This window comes from Mus caroli, chromosome 15 (assembly GCF_900094665.2).
Source record: "Mus caroli chromosome 15, CAROLI_EIJ_v1.1, whole genome shotgun sequence".
NCBI lineage: Eukaryota > Metazoa > Chordata > Mammalia > Rodentia > Muridae > Mus > Mus caroli.
In genome coordinates this window covers 19191138-19208326 of record NC_034584.1, presented here as the reverse complement: position 1 = coordinate 19208326, position 17189 = coordinate 19191138, and positions in this window count along the sequence as shown.

Below are 17189 nucleotides of genomic sequence, written 5' to 3'. Positions count from 1 at the left end.
TGTGTTTCTGCAACGAAGACCATAGATATCATGAATACTAACCAAAAGGATGTATTTTTAAGAGTTTTCTTGTGTGAGAAAAAGTCACTCACTGGATGGAATATGCTAAGAGTTGCTGAAGTACACATAGATATTCATTATGTTCCAGATGGTCATATATTCGAAGTAAGAAGGAAATGTTAGAGATCTTTTAAGGAGCTGTATTCAGGGCTCTGTTCTCAGGCCCTAGTCATCTCTCAAAAAGTTCTACTCTCAAAAAGTTCTACTCATTTGATGAAAATGAGTCTTCATGGGAGTTTTCAAAAAGAAAGAGTTACTCTAAAGCTATTTCCAAAGAACTTGAAAGCAATTACAATATTTCAAACCTAACAGAGGAAAGGAACTACAGTTAAAACGTGCTATTTGTTAAATATTTAATATTGACATATTGTACTTGATTTCTAAATTGTTTCATAAAGATATTTAATTTTTGCATGAAGCAATGATCACTCAGAAGTGATGACTGTAAGTGAGGAATGTGCAAAAAGTATAAATTTTTAAATTAAAGTTTTGATGCAAAGGTAATGACACTGAGTGGCATACACTGTATAAATTTTTCTATCATTCCTGGAAGCTGGAAGTTTGAGATCAAAGGAAGAACAAAGCTTTACTCTGTGTTATATTTCTGGTTTGTAGATGGCTGTCTTTTCCCTTTATCTTTGTGTGATCTTTTCTCTGTGTCTCCATATGTCATTGGCTTATATAACTCTTGTTGAAAAAATATCAATAATATCATATTAGGTATTATATTATGACCTCATTTTAATTTTAATTATTCCTTTAATCATGTGATATCCAAATACAGTCACATCTTGGGGCTTTGGTATCAAGCTACAGCTGTGGCTATCTCTGTGAAAGGTCTTTCACTGTGAGGAAGGAGAACACAAAATATAAAGGCAGTGTCTTTTATCCCAAGCCAAAAAAAAATGGATATGTTTTCAACATTCCTCAAGATTTGTAGATGTAGAAGTTAGTGGACAAATAAAACTTGTTTGGATAAAGTAGAGACAGACAGGGCTGGAGAGATAGCTCAGTGGCTAAGAGCACTGACTGCTATTTCAGAGGTCCTATGTTCAATTCCCAGAAACCACATGGTGGCTCAAGACCCTCTGTAATGGGATCTGATCCCCTCTTCTGGTGCATCTGAAGATAGCTAAAATGTACTTACATACTGTACATTAAATAAATAAATAAATCTTAAAAAAAAAAGTAGAGACAGACAAATGAAAATCTATGGTGAACATTGCTGTACCCATGGCAGCTAATATGCAGAGAAGGTTCAAATGACCCTCTTCTACTGTAATTGAAGAACCTATTTCTGTCCCACAAGTATGACAGTAGCATTGAGCTCCCAGGGGACATATTGTTCACAAATGTTGAGCAAGAAAACAAAAAGAACAAAACTAAAGAACAACAACAAAAGCCTACATATCAGTTAAGATACAAATAAAAAGCTTGTGTTGCTAATGGGTATGGCCAGTCCTCTTGTGAAGGTTCTTTATTGCAATTTCCTTGGCTTGCCTCACAGAGAATATTGTCATATAATATACATATAATATTCATTGTAAATTCACTACCAATACAATGAATGAATAAATATTTTATCAGGGTAAATAACTCAGTCCATAACATATAGCAATATTATATTAGGAATTACGAATTTTTCTCTCCACTCCATATCATGCTGATGTCTATAAAAATGTCAAATGCCACATATTAAATATTGACTTTTGGTGCTATTCAGTAACGTGCCTCAATTTTGAAATTTGCTATCGATTATTATTGGTGTGTTCCACATCAGGGGCTGTACTACAGATATTGTAGCAATAGATGATGTAAGGACCTAATTGGTAACAACAGAACAACAAAATAAAACCTTATTTTTAGCCATCACTTAATAAGAATATTAGTAACTTACCTACTTCCCTAAGTCTTGATGTTAATTGAAGTCATTTCCACAGCAAGTACTTTTAAAATCCACCTATGTATAAATAATGGAAACTACACAAAGAAAACAACTAATATATACATCTCAACTTTTGAAAGACAGGTATTTCAAGGAGGTTAAAATGTTATGTTATATCATTATTTAAAAAAACATAAATATGTGATGTTTCATAAGTTACTAATCATGTAGCTGTGTAATATCAAAACTGTTTAAAAATATCAGGAATACACACATTTTAATGATCACCTTCTCAGTTATAAAAACAAGACATGTGGAAAAATTCAATGATATAGTTCCAATAACCTTGTTGAAATATGTGATTGGAATGGTACTCAATTAAATCCCACAGGATGGGAGATCAAGGATATTATTCCTTAAATTCTGAGAAATTCTATGCATCAATCATCACAGAACAAGATGTGGCTGTGGCAATTAAACTGGTAGTAATCATCCAGAAAACATTTCTCTTCAAGCTGAGTTTTATTATCTAATGACAGATCAATTTGAAATGCCAAGACAAGAATAAAATACAGAGGCAGATGCTAGCAGTCAACCTTTGGACTGAGTGCAAGATCCCCAATGGAGAAATTAGAGAAATGACTAAAGGAGCTGAAGGGGTTTGCAACCCTATAGAAAGAACAACAATAACAATCAACCAGACCCCTCAGAGTTCCCAGGGACTAAACCATTGTACTGGTTAGTTTTGTGTGTCATCTTGACATAGGCTGGAGCTATCACAGAGAAAGGAGCTTCAGTTATGGAGGTGCCTCCATGAGATCCAGATGTGGGGTATTTTCTCAATTCGTGATCAAGGGGGAAGGGCCCCTTGTGGGTGGTACCATCACTGGAGTGATAGTCTTGGGTTCTATAAGAAAGCAAGCTAAGTAAGCCAGGGGAAGCAAGACAGTAAGGAACATCCTTCCACGGCCTCTGCATCAGCTCCTGCTTCCTGACTTGCTGGAGTTCACCTGATTTCCTTTGGTGATGCACAGCAATATGGAAGTGTAAGCAGAATAAATTCTTTCCTCCCCAATTTGTTTCTCGGTAATGATATTTGTGCATGAATAGAAACCCTGACTAAGACAACTACCAACCAAAGAGTACACATGGATGGACCCATGGCTCCAGCCGAATATGTAGCAATGGATGGCATTGTCCATCATCAATAGGAAGAAAGGCCCTTGGTCCTCTGAAGGCTTTATGCCCCAGTATAGGAGAATTTGAGGGCAGGGAGGCAGGTCTAGGTGGGTAGGCAGAAGAAGAGAACCCACATAGAAGTAGAGAGGGGGAGGATGAGATGGGGGTTTCTGGAAGAGATAACATTTGGCATGTAAATAAATAAAGTATCCAACAAAAAGTAAAATATCATTTTTGAGATTTCAAACAGTAGGCATTACAAAATGCAGCACATAAACTTTCTTCCTTTTTCTACAATTGTAGGAAATGTGGTGATCAGACAAGTCTAACTTCCATAAGACATAGGCAAAAGCAAAGGTGTAACAGGCCATGGATATCCTAGTTGAAGCAAGGTCAATGAGAATTTGTTTTCTCACAACAATGAAAATAGGAGTCAACAGCTCAGCCATGGGTTTGAGAACTGCAGTTAATCAGCAGCCTGAATTCATCCAGTCTTCTTTCTTTTCATGATGTAAGACTTTCTGAGATTATTTTAGTGATCATGTTGACTTAGTACTGTGCTAAGGCTTGCTCTTTACCTCCCTTTGTCCCTCTGAGTAGAGTAAACAGCTGTTCCTTTGAGTCATGTGCCTTCTACCTAGTGCAGCTGTATCTTAGCATCTCAGTATGGTGTGTGTGTGTGTGTGTGTGTGTGTGTGTGTGTGTGTGTGTGTGTGTGACAAATTGGATGAAGCTTTCATAGTATCTCAAATAGAGCAAGCAATGTTCTTCGAGAGAAAGGCATATGGGGTTGTTTTCTTTGTTTTGCTGTTCTTTATGTCACTAATCATGTGATATATTGGTGTGTGGTTGACTACAGTATATTCTGTGATCTCACCATTGTCATGCCTGATTGTAGGTGGATTTTACTTTCTTGACATTAAGCTTAACCATACTTTTGTCTAATGGACATACTCCCTTCCATGTTTCTTAAGAAAATAATTCATTTGCTCTCCCTCATTTTGTTACTGCAATCAACCATGAAAATGTGGGGAGACTGTCACACCTGGGTCCATGAATAAAGCTCATTAGAAATGCACAAAGTTCAGAAAAGCAGAAACTCACGAACAAAATGAACAATGTATGTGACTAAGAGTTTGAAGGTATTGGATACCTTTATAAAGAAATGATAAAAACATATAATTGATCCAACCAGAGATTCATACAAAACTCATGAGATTTCTCTTATTTCCATCTAAAAAATGGAGTCAGTTTCCTGGTCTAAAGAAATGACTGAGAAAGAGTGAAAATCGTCATATCTTGCAATGGAAAGATTTTAAAGTGTGTGTGTGTGTGTGTGTGTGTGTGTATAACAAGTTAATTAAATCTAAATAAATGAATACATTTATTAAATAACCAAGTTGGTTTTTCTTCTTGTTGTTGCTGTTGTTTTGTTTCTTATTTTCAAACAGGCTTAGGGTAGTTCCCATGTCCAGGTGACAATGTACTTCAGGTTTTGCTGGGACAAACAGGAAGACCAGCCTGTTCCTTCTAGAAGAGTCTCTATAAGGCAGATTATTTAACACAGATCAAGGTGTGTTTCATAGAACATGCTTCTGACGTGACTTCTTATATATTTTGAAATGTTTTCTTTAAAGGTAAACTTGTGCTCTTTTATGAATGTGGAAATATTATTATCTTCCTTCAAACACATGACCTCCTGGTATTATTGATATTCTTACTCATGGTCCTGTTTCAGTATTTTATATATATAATATTTTTTTACTACCACCAAAGCCTCCAGTCCTTAGTATGTAGGTGATATATCATAATGGTAGAATTTATATAGTCTGCTCAGCTAAAAAGAAAGGGATAAACATTTCCTTTTCCTTGGTGATCCACTGTTCTCAGTCATTTATGCCTCCAGTTTTATTAAAGTTGTTTGAGAATCTACTCCAACTATATTGCATCTTTTTCTATAACAACCTATTTAATGCAAAAATCTGCACGAGTTTTACCAAAAGGTAATCATGAATCAGCTTCCACTACTTGTTGAGAAATCTTAGGGAAATCACTTTTGTTTGAATTTGTACAAAGAAAATTAGAAGCCAAGTTTCTTATGAAATGCTTTGGTTGTAAAACCCTGGAAGACTTAGGGCATAGAAAGCACATCTAAGGATACACCAACCTTTATGCATTTTTAACTCAATAGGTCAACAATGGTGATGATGAGTAAGCTCTGTGAGGGGATGTGTGTTTGAGATATGCATTGCAAGAATGACCAAAGCAACATGCTTGAGATACAAGGACAGAATAGAGGAGTCTGGGGTTAGTGGAAGATATTGAATTGATTGCTTGCTATGATTTGAGATTATAGACAGATTATATATAGTTGATGAGGTAATGACATTGAAAGTGAGCATCTCCTGTTTTGTTAGACAGTAGAAATATGCATATCCAAAAGCATTGACCTCATGAGAGATAACAGGATAATACAGTACCTGAAAGAAATCTGATGTCTTTTACTGAACCTGAACAGAAAGACACAAACAAGTAATGTATGCCTGATGGTGACTTAAGTGTTGCAATTGGAATGAGCTAGTTAGCCATGGAATAAAACAAATTAAGAAGTCTTAGTAAATACATTTCTTTAAAAGTACCTTCCTGGTATGTACCTTTCCTAGTCAATTACACATGTCTGCTTTTTTCTAGCTAATATCGATAAATTACATGATGAAGCGAAAGCACACTAAAGAAGTTTTATATGTCAAAAACATTTTTATAAACTCAATTACATTATCAGAAGATTTAGAAAATCTTTATTGTATTGAAACATCTCTATGTTCAAACTAGTCACTAGTTTTTATATATTATGGCTGCATTTTAATATTCATAAGGTAGTACCATGATAAAAATAAAACATGAATAATTTAAAATGAAAAAATGTCTTTGAAAGAGACACTGTTATTAGAAGTTAATATTTATTTTCAATATTTTAGATTAAAATGTTTTGCTATCCAGTAGAACTATTAAGCAGCTTTAAACTTTGTAATATATACAGGTACCTTTGAAATATATCTTAACTGGCTTTATTAAAATATAATTTACATAACAGTTACCTGCTAGAAGCATATAACTCAATGTGTTCAAATTATTTACAATGTTCTACAAGCATTAATATTATGTACTTTAAAATAATTTCTTTAGGTCAAAAGTCGTCTCATATCTATTAATAATCTCTCTTTTCTCGACCTAAATCAAATCCCTTAAAGCTATGGTTTTAAGTTCTGGCTAAATACATTTTCAGTTTTTAAATTTTGATAACTAGTATCAAATAGGGTACAGGTTTTTGGTGAGTATGCCTTTCATATATATAAAATATTATAGTTGGAGTATGTGTAGATTTTAAATATTTTTATTCTAAAATATATGCTTTTATATATATATATATATATATATATATATATGGCTGAAAACATTAAAATTATTTTCATGCATTGAAAAGTGGGAATATTGTTATTGTGAACATTTATGAAAAAATTTGGACTATATATTTGCTCTGTTTATTTTAGACATACAGAAAGAAGAGCTTACCATCTATTTTATTTGGGAATTTATTTTCTATCCAAAAACAGAAAAATGAAGCTACACTCATTACATTTTGCAGATGAACACACACACACTGTAATGTAAAATTTTTAATTTTGTCTAGATACTAGGAGCTATTTTTGAAATTCAAAAACTAAAATACAGAAAGCAATGAACTCAGAGGCGCTGTGATTCATATTTTAGATGGCACTTTCTGCCAAGCTCATATTTTTTGTCAAAATAGGATATGTACTTACTGTGGGTTCTCTGAAAACCTCAATGACAAAAATGATCAGGTAGGTAGTAATTTTGTAATTTTTTGGCTGAGTGGCCGTAGTCTATTGGCACCCAACAGTGAGGAAAATGATTTATAAACAGCCACATCATCTGAAGTTCTAAAGCTCCCAAGCTCTCAGGCTTTAAAAGTATTCACAAAAGTTATCACAGCAAAGGTTTTACATAATTGATTGACTCTTACTAAATTCAGTTTCCAATGAATTTTTGTCAAAATTAGCACTTTATTATTTTAATTTTTTCATGTGCTCTGCTACTTATTTCTTAAGTCCAACCTGTCTATCAAAAGTTTATAAATTTAAAGAAAAAATATTTTATTGTTAAAATTTTAAATTATACACAAATATGTCATCCTAATTTGTAATTAATTATAGCAACTCTATTTCCAGTGTCAATAATCTAATGACATTAGAGATTGATTCTGATTTCCTTATTTAATCATATTGTTAGATTAATTATTACTTTATTGAATTTATATTAATTTTAAAAGGGTCATAACCAATCTTCAATTTAGTTTTTTAAGTTCCAGGAGCAGCTGGGGCTCAGTGGTCAAATGTTGGCTCCCCTCATTTGCACAGGATTTATACTCACTCCCTGGAACTTGAGACAGATTTTTTAAGTGGTCAAGACACCATTATTAGAAGCACTGGAACATTTTATTCATTTATTTTCCCTACAATTTTATATATTATTGATATGCTTAAATATATTATCATGGTTAGCAATAATAATTCCATGTAATTACATTTAAGGTTAGCTAATTTTTTTTCAGTTCTTGAAAAGATAAACTCTCTGTCAAAATGCCACAGCTTGTTCTATAATGAGTTAAAACTTGAGCCCCAAAATTTGCCAATTCAAAGCACGCAATCTCTTCCCACACAGGAATTCCTCTCCTTCTAACACACTTATGTGGTCAATATTTAGAATTACCAAGACTACAATAGAAGAAGTTCACAAAATAGAGTACCATACCACATCTTCCGTGAAGAGGCTGTAGACAATTGGAGAGGTGGAGACAGTTACTGCATTTAATGATAAGGAAATTTGTAAGGCAAGTACTTACACATACTGTCCTAGTTTGAGTTACAATCGCTGGGATGAAACAACAGGACTCAAATAATTGTGGTAGATAAAATTGAAACTGAATACCAAGGTGAAGCATCAGTTCAACATTTGATTATATACAGGTCGGATTGCTTGTGCCTTAATTTGGGTTTCTCAAGCTTCAACAAAACACCATGATCAAAAAACAAGTTCAAAAGGAAAGGTTTGTTTGGCTTATACTTCGACATTGTAGTTCATGACTGAAGGCAGCCCAGACAAGAACCCAAGCACCGCATGTGCCTGCAGAGGAGCCGATGCAGAGGTCATGGCATGAGGCAGAGGGGAGTTGCTATTTACTAGCTTCTTTCCCATGCTCATCCTGCTTTCTTATAGAACCCAGGACCATCAGACCATGGATGGCATTAACCACAATGAGCTAGGGCCTCTGCTATCAGTCACTAATTAAGAAAGTATCCTAGAATCTGATCTTATGGAGGCATGTTATCAATTGAGGTCATCTACCCAAGCATATGTAAAGTTGACATATATCAAATGTCATATCACAAACACATACAATCTCATACAAACACTCATAAACAAATATGCCACATTTTTTACATATGGAAAAAGTGTGAAAGTAGAAATATGTTAGGTATATTCATTTTCTTAGAAAGTGGTGGACATTTTAAAATTGTGATTACAGAGACACAAACCTCCTGATATTTAGTGAGCAGTGTCAGCAATGGCAAAATCTAAGCCATACAGTAGCATGCTGCTCTACAATGTACATTAAATGCTTACCTCAGAGTGACCTATCTACCCCAATATCAGTTATTCTGGGTTTTTTTTTGTTTTGTTTTTTACTGAAAGCATTTCAGTTTTCATAAAAAGTTTTAATATCCTAATGGCAATTGAGATAAATAAACTATGTAAGCCATGAATTTAAGATGATATTTGTAGCAGGATTGTTCCTATCCAATTAATTTAATTACTAATACAACAAGAAGTCTGTGATTGGACAAGGAAAATGGAGATGGAGCAAAGAGTTGCAGAATGGAAGACAGAGGAGAGAGGGAGAAAAAGGAGGAGAGTGTTGGGCCCCATTTTGGCCCTGGTTTGAGCCTTGAGGACAAATCTGAGCCTGGCTCGAGTTTTGAGACCTGTCTTAGTCACTTCCGTATCTGGATGACTGAGAAAGACCTGTTTGACCTTGCCCCTGACCCACTATTGCTGATGTAGAACTTTGCAATTGGCCCTGTCAGTCACTCCATACTCTCTGTCACCCTTTCCTGCCTCCTATGTCATCTTACTCCACCAAAAATCCCCCTCCGTATGTTCCAAACTTATATAAACAAGAGGCTGATGTCATAAAGTTGAGCTCCTGCTTCTACAAGACTCCTGACTCAGTGTGCTTCTTTTGGGCCTTCGACACCGGCCATCCCACTCATCCCCTGAGAAATCCCAGTGACCAGGACCTCTGACCTCTTTTCTTTCTCCTGGACCTGCTGGCAAGGAGCCTGCAGGGGAGAAGGAAGCAAAATGAAGGATGAACAGGATGATTCAGATTCATGTGGATTTAAATAGCCACAGATAGATAAAATATCATATAGGGGTAGAATAATTGTAGCAAATTATCTAAACTAGGTGGGTAGCTTGTACTATTATCAATGGACCAGAATTTATTCTGTGGGCATCTTGTGTATTGAGAATTTATTGATATATCAATCTGACTGATTAATTATAAGCTTCTAGAGTTTTGATTTTAGTGGGTTACTGGGAATTGTGACAGGTAACCACAAGATAAGAACTGGCTGGCAATGCCACTGTGGCTGAGAGTAGCTGGGAGAAGCAAGGGAACTTGGAGTTCAATTTTCAATATTTCCAGCAACAGATATGTTCTAGAATAATTAGAAAATAGAGCATAATGTGTTCTAATGTCACTATATTTTTATTTGAGGTAGATGTGTGATATTCTTTGAATTCCTGGAGGTTTAAGATAAGATGAAAAGGCTAGAGAGACAGTTGAGTGTTTATGAGCACTGTCTGCTATTCCATGAGGTTACAAGTTAGATTCTCTTGGACTATCGGGAGACTCCCTAGTATATTTTACGCTGTAACTTGTAAGAGATTGGAGATCTTTTCTGGCCTAGGAGGTCACCAACCAATCACATGTGCAGTTCACACACATACATACAGACTAACCATACACAGGAAAATAAATTAAATTTTAAAAAATAAGAAAATAAAATTCTATGTGTATAGCAGAATATGGTTAGGAATCATTCCATTAACATTTTTTTGTTGTTGTTGGTTAGTAGTATTTGGTCCTACCCTAGGGCTCTGAGCTATCCAGCACCCAGATCCTGGTCATCTTTTCAGTGCCAGGCATAGGTTGTCTCTCAAGGTGTAGGGTTTAAGTTAGACTAGTCATAGGTCAGTACCTAGCCCAATTATCATCAGAGATGCTTCTTTCAATGAGAGCAGATAGAAAGACACACAACTATGGAGGGAATCCAGTGGAAGAGAGGGAGAATGAATTGTAGGAGTCGGGGTCTTTGAGGACACTAGGAGAACAAGACCCATAGAATCAACTAATCTGGGCTCATAGGGGTTCACAGCGACTGAACCAGCAACCACAGAGCTTCCATGGGTAGTTACTATGCTCTCTGGGCCTCTCATACATGCTGTGTATGTTTAGCTTGGTGATTTTGTTGTAACAATGGGAGTTGAGATGTTCCTGACTCTTTTGCTGGCACATTGAGCCTTCTTCCTCCTATAGGATTGCCTTTTCCAGTGTGATATCAGGGTTTATCCCTAGTCTTATTAGTATCTTTTTATGCCATTGTTTAGTTGACATCACTAGAAGGCCTGATCATGTTTGAAACTAAACAGAGTGTCTGTGGATTTTGGGAAGAGGTGTACAATACTTGAAGAAGGAAAGGGAAGGGTTCTTGCAGTAAGGATTTTTGTATGACAGAAAGAAAAAAAACATTAAAAGATAGAGAATTATATTTTTCAAATAGCAGAAGTAAATGTAAATTATTTTAAAAGTATATGTTTGTGTGGGATTTATGGAAGACCAGAATCCAGTTAGAAGGCAGCCAGGGAAGGGCCATAACAAAGATGGCACTAGTTACTAAGATGGAGGAGCTATGGAAGAAAAATTCAATGAGGACTACAGATAAATATGAAGGGAGTCTTCACTAGTCAGGAGCTCGAGAATGAAATAATCCTAGTCACCAATAAAACAGTATTAAATGTTCTGTTAAAAGCAATATCAAGGGCCTAAAAAATCTTTATCTTAGGTATGTGCTCTCCTTCCCTCTTGCATACAAATTACTTACATTGTGCTGCACACACTGTTGCATCCCCTATCCTTGTAGAATTTTACCTATATCAGGCATCAGACTTTCAGTGGCATTCAGTAACTTTTTGATGAGGTATGATTGACAGTAATCATGAATCACAAGTCATATAACATATGGCATAGGTTTGACTATGCATAGAATTCTCTTTTCTCCATGAACTGAAAAATGACATTTTCTTATCTATCTCAAAGCTGTTCATCAACTCAAATTTTTATAATCAGGTAATTTCTTCAAAATAAGTATTAATATCAATTAATTCTGCTGTGCTATACTTGCTCTTATTTTTCATACCTATTTCTTTAACATTACATAATCAAAATAAAACCACTTAGTTATATTTCTATGTATTTAGGTGAAAAATTCCACAAATTTTTTTAACTATAAAAATTAGCTTTTTATTTTATACAAGTTTCAGTGGTTAGTGTTTGTTATTGATTTGAATGGATATGAGAAACCAATAAGGGAACCCGGCAGAGCATACCTGTTAGGGATTTTCTTTTCTCTCTCTTTTTTTCTTTATCTTTATCTTTTGTTCACTTTACATCCTGATGACAGCACCTCTCCCTGCTGTTTTCCCAGTCCCACACTTACAAATCCCTCATCCTTACCCTTATTCCTTAGAGAAGAGACCCCCTTTGGTATTTCTTGCTTCAATATGACTTAACAGATTTTAATGTCTCCTTGCACGATTTTTATAAACAGTTTACATAAGTATGTATCTTTTTAAATGATAGAGGATTTACTTTAGTGGGCACTAAACTTGTTCAGTTTGCCTTTTCTTTCCTTATTTCTACTGGAACCTGGCCCTTCCATTCCAATGCCATGGAAATTACTGCAATTATCCTTTCATAATTATAGACCAGATGATCTAGGTGACCAGATCCTTTGACAAGAGTTGGGATCACAACATCACAGCTGTTGCCATAGAAATTCAGTTATGTCAAAAGGCTTTCATTGTTACTGGTTTTGAACCTATAAAATAGAATAAACCCTGCAAATATTTATAGTTAAATAGCTTTTCCCTGTTCTCAGAATCTCTCACTGTCACACAGTGGCATGGTTGCAGTTTGACAACTTGCGTTTTTATTGTTACGACACTAATCTTAGGGATTTTATTTGTATACAAACAGACATTACTGATTGATTTCATTATAATTGAGAGCACAGCTGATTGAACACCGAAAACAAAGTTCCCACATTGTTGTTATTTGCAGAGGACACATTCTCTGGAACTGTTCTTCATTACCAATTCTCTAGTTATTCATTTGTAACCTATAAACGAATTAGCATGAAATTTCTAAAATCCTATACCTTTTCACTACCAACTCAGTTTTCAAATTAGCTGTTAGGTTTTATTTGTTTTCTTTTTCTTTTTCAGTGCTAGGATAAGTGCAAATTGGTAAATTAGAGCTATTTTTATGAAAAAGTTCACAAATCAGTATTTCTAAACAAAAATACTAGTGGCTGCTTCAAAGCAGATCAAGCCAAACCTACACCAGCTAATGAAGCTAGATTTTGTCATCAGGATTGCTAAATTAATTGAATTGACTTTGTAATTTTCTAGTTATTTCCGTCTTAACCGCTGACTCAAATCCAATCTATACTGACTCATTCAATTTCTGACAAGTGGCTATTACTATAGCTAAAGGAACAATTCTGAGTCTATTAAGGAGGGATTACTTTTAATGTTCTAAAAATAGCTTTAACAATGCAGTAGAAGATTAGTATAATGTCAAGTACTGCCAACCCACAATGATATTTCAGTCAACCATGGACAGTATAGTCTTCCTGGATCAGGACTGTATTAGGCTATGTTGAGTTTTTGTAAGTTTATTCTATGGTGTGTGGACAAAGACAAAAAAGCCTAGTGCACATCTTAGGGTGCATTGTCCATTAAGCTAATTGTGGCTATATTGTTTCTGTATTAGAAAGAGGAAGTGGAATCATAATGACTTCCTCTTAAAGTGGAAAATAGTAGACACAAATGGACGACATAGTGTTTCACCATCCAATTACATTTGAATATAAAGCATTTCACATTGAAAAATAAGCACACTTTTAATGCAAGCATTGGGTGTTTCTGTGACACAAACTGCTCAACTACACCAAGTTCTCCAGGCATGAAAATGAAGGCACATTATCATTGCCTAAAAGTTTTCTAAAAATCTTGGCCCCATTCTTTACTGTATATTTGGAGTGCATATCGTTGGGTGCATGAGTCACCCCACAAACCACAAAAACACCATCTCAGATAGGGATGGTTTATTGAATGTACACCCTAAATCAACCAGGACTCTATTCTGGGTTATGTCTTTGAACATCATTCTCTATCAACTTATAAAGGAAAAAAATAAAACCCACAAAACTCGCAGGAAATTCCTATGCAGGTGCAGGAAGTGCTGCTTGGTCCTTATCTCTGACTCAAGCCAGTTTTACAGTTCACATTAACCTTTAATTTGATGGGTCCTAAAAAAAGCTTTGTGGAAATTCTTAAAATTAACAAACCTCAAAACATACAAAACATAATAGGATATGTGATCAGCATGACCGTGCTCTGAGTCGAGTAATTTTTCTGGGCCAATACCGGGTAGAAAAATTACGGCAACAATACAAAATAGTTGGTGGGCATGGAACAAAATGACTACACTTATGCTGGGGGGAGGTGCAGACCTCAATATATATCACTTGTATTATTTCCTTGAGTAGTAATTATTATTATTATTATTATTATTATTATTATTATTATTATTATTATTTGTTTTTGTTTGGGTTTCTCTATGTAGTCCTGGCTGTCCTGGAGCTCACTCATAGACAAGGCTGACCTCGAACTCAGAAATCAGCCTGCCTCTGGCTCCCAAGTGCTGGGATTGAAGGCGTGTGTCACCACTGCCTGGTGAGTACTAATTATATATATATTTTAATTTTATATAATTATATATATATATTCATTCCAATTTCAGCTTACTTACTTTTAGTTATCTGGAGTTTAGGCGGGGCTCTCTTCTTCACTTTGAAGTTATGATGTGTAGGTAATTACTACTACCTCTTTGAATAAAGTAGTGGTACTCAGGAAAAAGGTATACATGTGAAACCATTTTATGCATAGATGGATGGGCTCAAACTGCTGCAGTCATGGCCTTGACTGGCTTACCAACAGTCATCATACCACCATTATGGCCAATACCACTATGAATACCATCAATAACACCAGCACAGGTTATGCATACATCTCTTGATAATTGCACTCAATGTTTGAGAACATATTGGATCTTCCAGTTTTCATTTATACTATTAGTATTTAAAATATTTTTGTAAAGCTTAAATCTATTAATATACTAAATTCTTAACCACCTCAAATTGCAAAGACATGTAACATTGCTAAAAGCTAAAATATATTATATGAAAGTTTAAAAACTTCTCCTTAGCAACCTTTGTCCTTGAGGGTGGGGAGGATTCTGAACTTACCTTACTGGAACAAATGTTATCCTAGAGTACTTGACAAGTCATCAAAAGCAAAGCTGCAACATTACTATTGTTGAATTCTGCTACCTGAGGACAATAGCCTTATCCAACTTCAACTTGAAAGTTAATCTCAATCCTACCTAAAAGTGTGAAAAGAATAATTAGACTGTTACCTGAGATCTACACTCTCCTCCCTACCACTCACTCCAGCCCTGTGTAATTATCACTAAGATGAATGTCGTGTCCAGGATTTGGGAGGTACTTTGGAAGTTTAATGGCATTTCCATCAATATTGAGGTGACACACTATCATGAGGCTACTTTTGGTGTCATGGTACTAAATCTTATCCCCAAAATATCATTGGTTTGCCAAGTTGAATGTGGATGGCTTTGCTATTTTGGTCTTTTTTTTTTTTTTTGGTCAATATTCAAGGTGAAACGATGTTTGCACACAACATACAAGAATTAATTTGTATAGCAGTAGCCTCAAAAGTAGAAGAGTAGCATTTTAAAAAGGGAGATGCCATCATTTAGGACTGGAACTCTCACTGAATCAGAGACCTTTGGACCTTGTTAAAGTAGGGAAACATGCTTGAAATCTCATTTCTGCTTATTATACCAGACTACACTGCATCCTGTACAAGTCATTCCACAGCATCCCACGAGCAGAAAGAATATTTATTAAAATCTATTTCAGTGTCTTAGTGAAACAAAAATGAAGAGAGGAATTTGGGGTACTAGGAAACTCTGACTCAATGTGAGTAAAGGAAAGAAAAGTTTTGTGAAATCTCCAAGACAAATAAAGACTTTCTTGACTGCTAGGAGTGGGGCTGGGCTGGCATTGCTCCTGCCTCAGTTGCCAACTGTGAAAGAGCTCAGAAAACACAAGTACCATCGAGGCAGTAGAGGACAGGCTGAGAGCTCAGCAACTTGCTCAGTTAACTCATTTTTGTTGTTGTTTATTTATTTTGTAATTGGAGGTCTATTCACCTCAAACTAAATGCAACCTTTGTTCTTACAGTGAGTTTACTTTCCTTTGGTGGTTTTGCTTCTTGTTATAATCCATCAAAAGTAGCCCCCTTCTTCTCTCTTGTTTTCTTCTATAAAATATCATCTAAAAATCTAAAATCTAAAAATTAAAATATTATAATACTGATAATGATGAAAAAACAATCACTATTGACATTGATTTAAATCATATGCCTCCTGTCCTTGCTTTCATTATTCATATATTTCTCAAGAAAATTACCACCCACACACCATTTTAACTTGAGACTCTGCCATTGATCTTTCTGTCAATCTCTGACAAAATTCATTTCCTGTCAGTTCATCTTCGCTGAATGTGTTATTGAAAGATCAATTACCAATTCCTCTCCCTTCATTTTGTTAAAAGCTAAACAACAATTGATTTATTCAAACATTCATTCTCTGTGCAGTAATAATGTCCATTTCTGACAGGAAGCTCCTCAGATGTCACTAGCATGCTGTGTGCTTGGTCATTCCTTCCCCAAATTGTTTTCCTCAGTTTCATACTTCAGGGCTATGCAGCAGACATGTGACTTCTGTCTGTTCTTACTCCTGAAAACAGTACCATCCTATTTTCATTAGTGTGTTGGTACTAATAGTTCCTCTCCCCCATCCCTGTCTCTGTCCTTCTCTCTCCCTTTTCCTCCACCCCTCCTTCTCTCTCTCTCTCTCTCTCCTCCTCTCTCTCCCTCTTCCTCTGCCCCTCCCTCTCTACTTCCTCCTCCCCTCCCCCAGTCTCCCTCCCTCCCTTTTTTTTCTCTCTCTCTCCTTCTCTCACTCCCATTCTCTTCTCTTTTGTATCTCTAATTTCCTTCTAAGTCTTAATCCCATTTAGCTCAATTCCTCCTTGATAACCATGTACAGATGTTTCTTACATGACATAAGATGGCAAGGCCAACATATTTATTTCTCCCCAAACCTGCTACTCCCTTAAATTACTATATATCAGGGGGAAAACATGTGATATTTCATTAATTTTTGAAGCAAGAGGATTTAGAGTCATGTTTTACATTTTATATAAACCGACATACAAATTTACAAACAAAATTATACACACTCATGATTTTTTCCTACTTATATTTTATGATTTCTTCTACAAGCATCCATTTTGTCTGCTTCCCATAATTGCCATGCTGATTGTTTTGTCATATCAGAAGTAAATATCTTAATTTCTCACCTTTTAATTCTCTTGCAATTTCCAATGCATTTGTCATAAAGTTGTCATGACAATGATACATATGAAATATAACATTGATAATATTATTTTTACTTTAAGATTTGTATTGCACTCAGAATAAAATATGA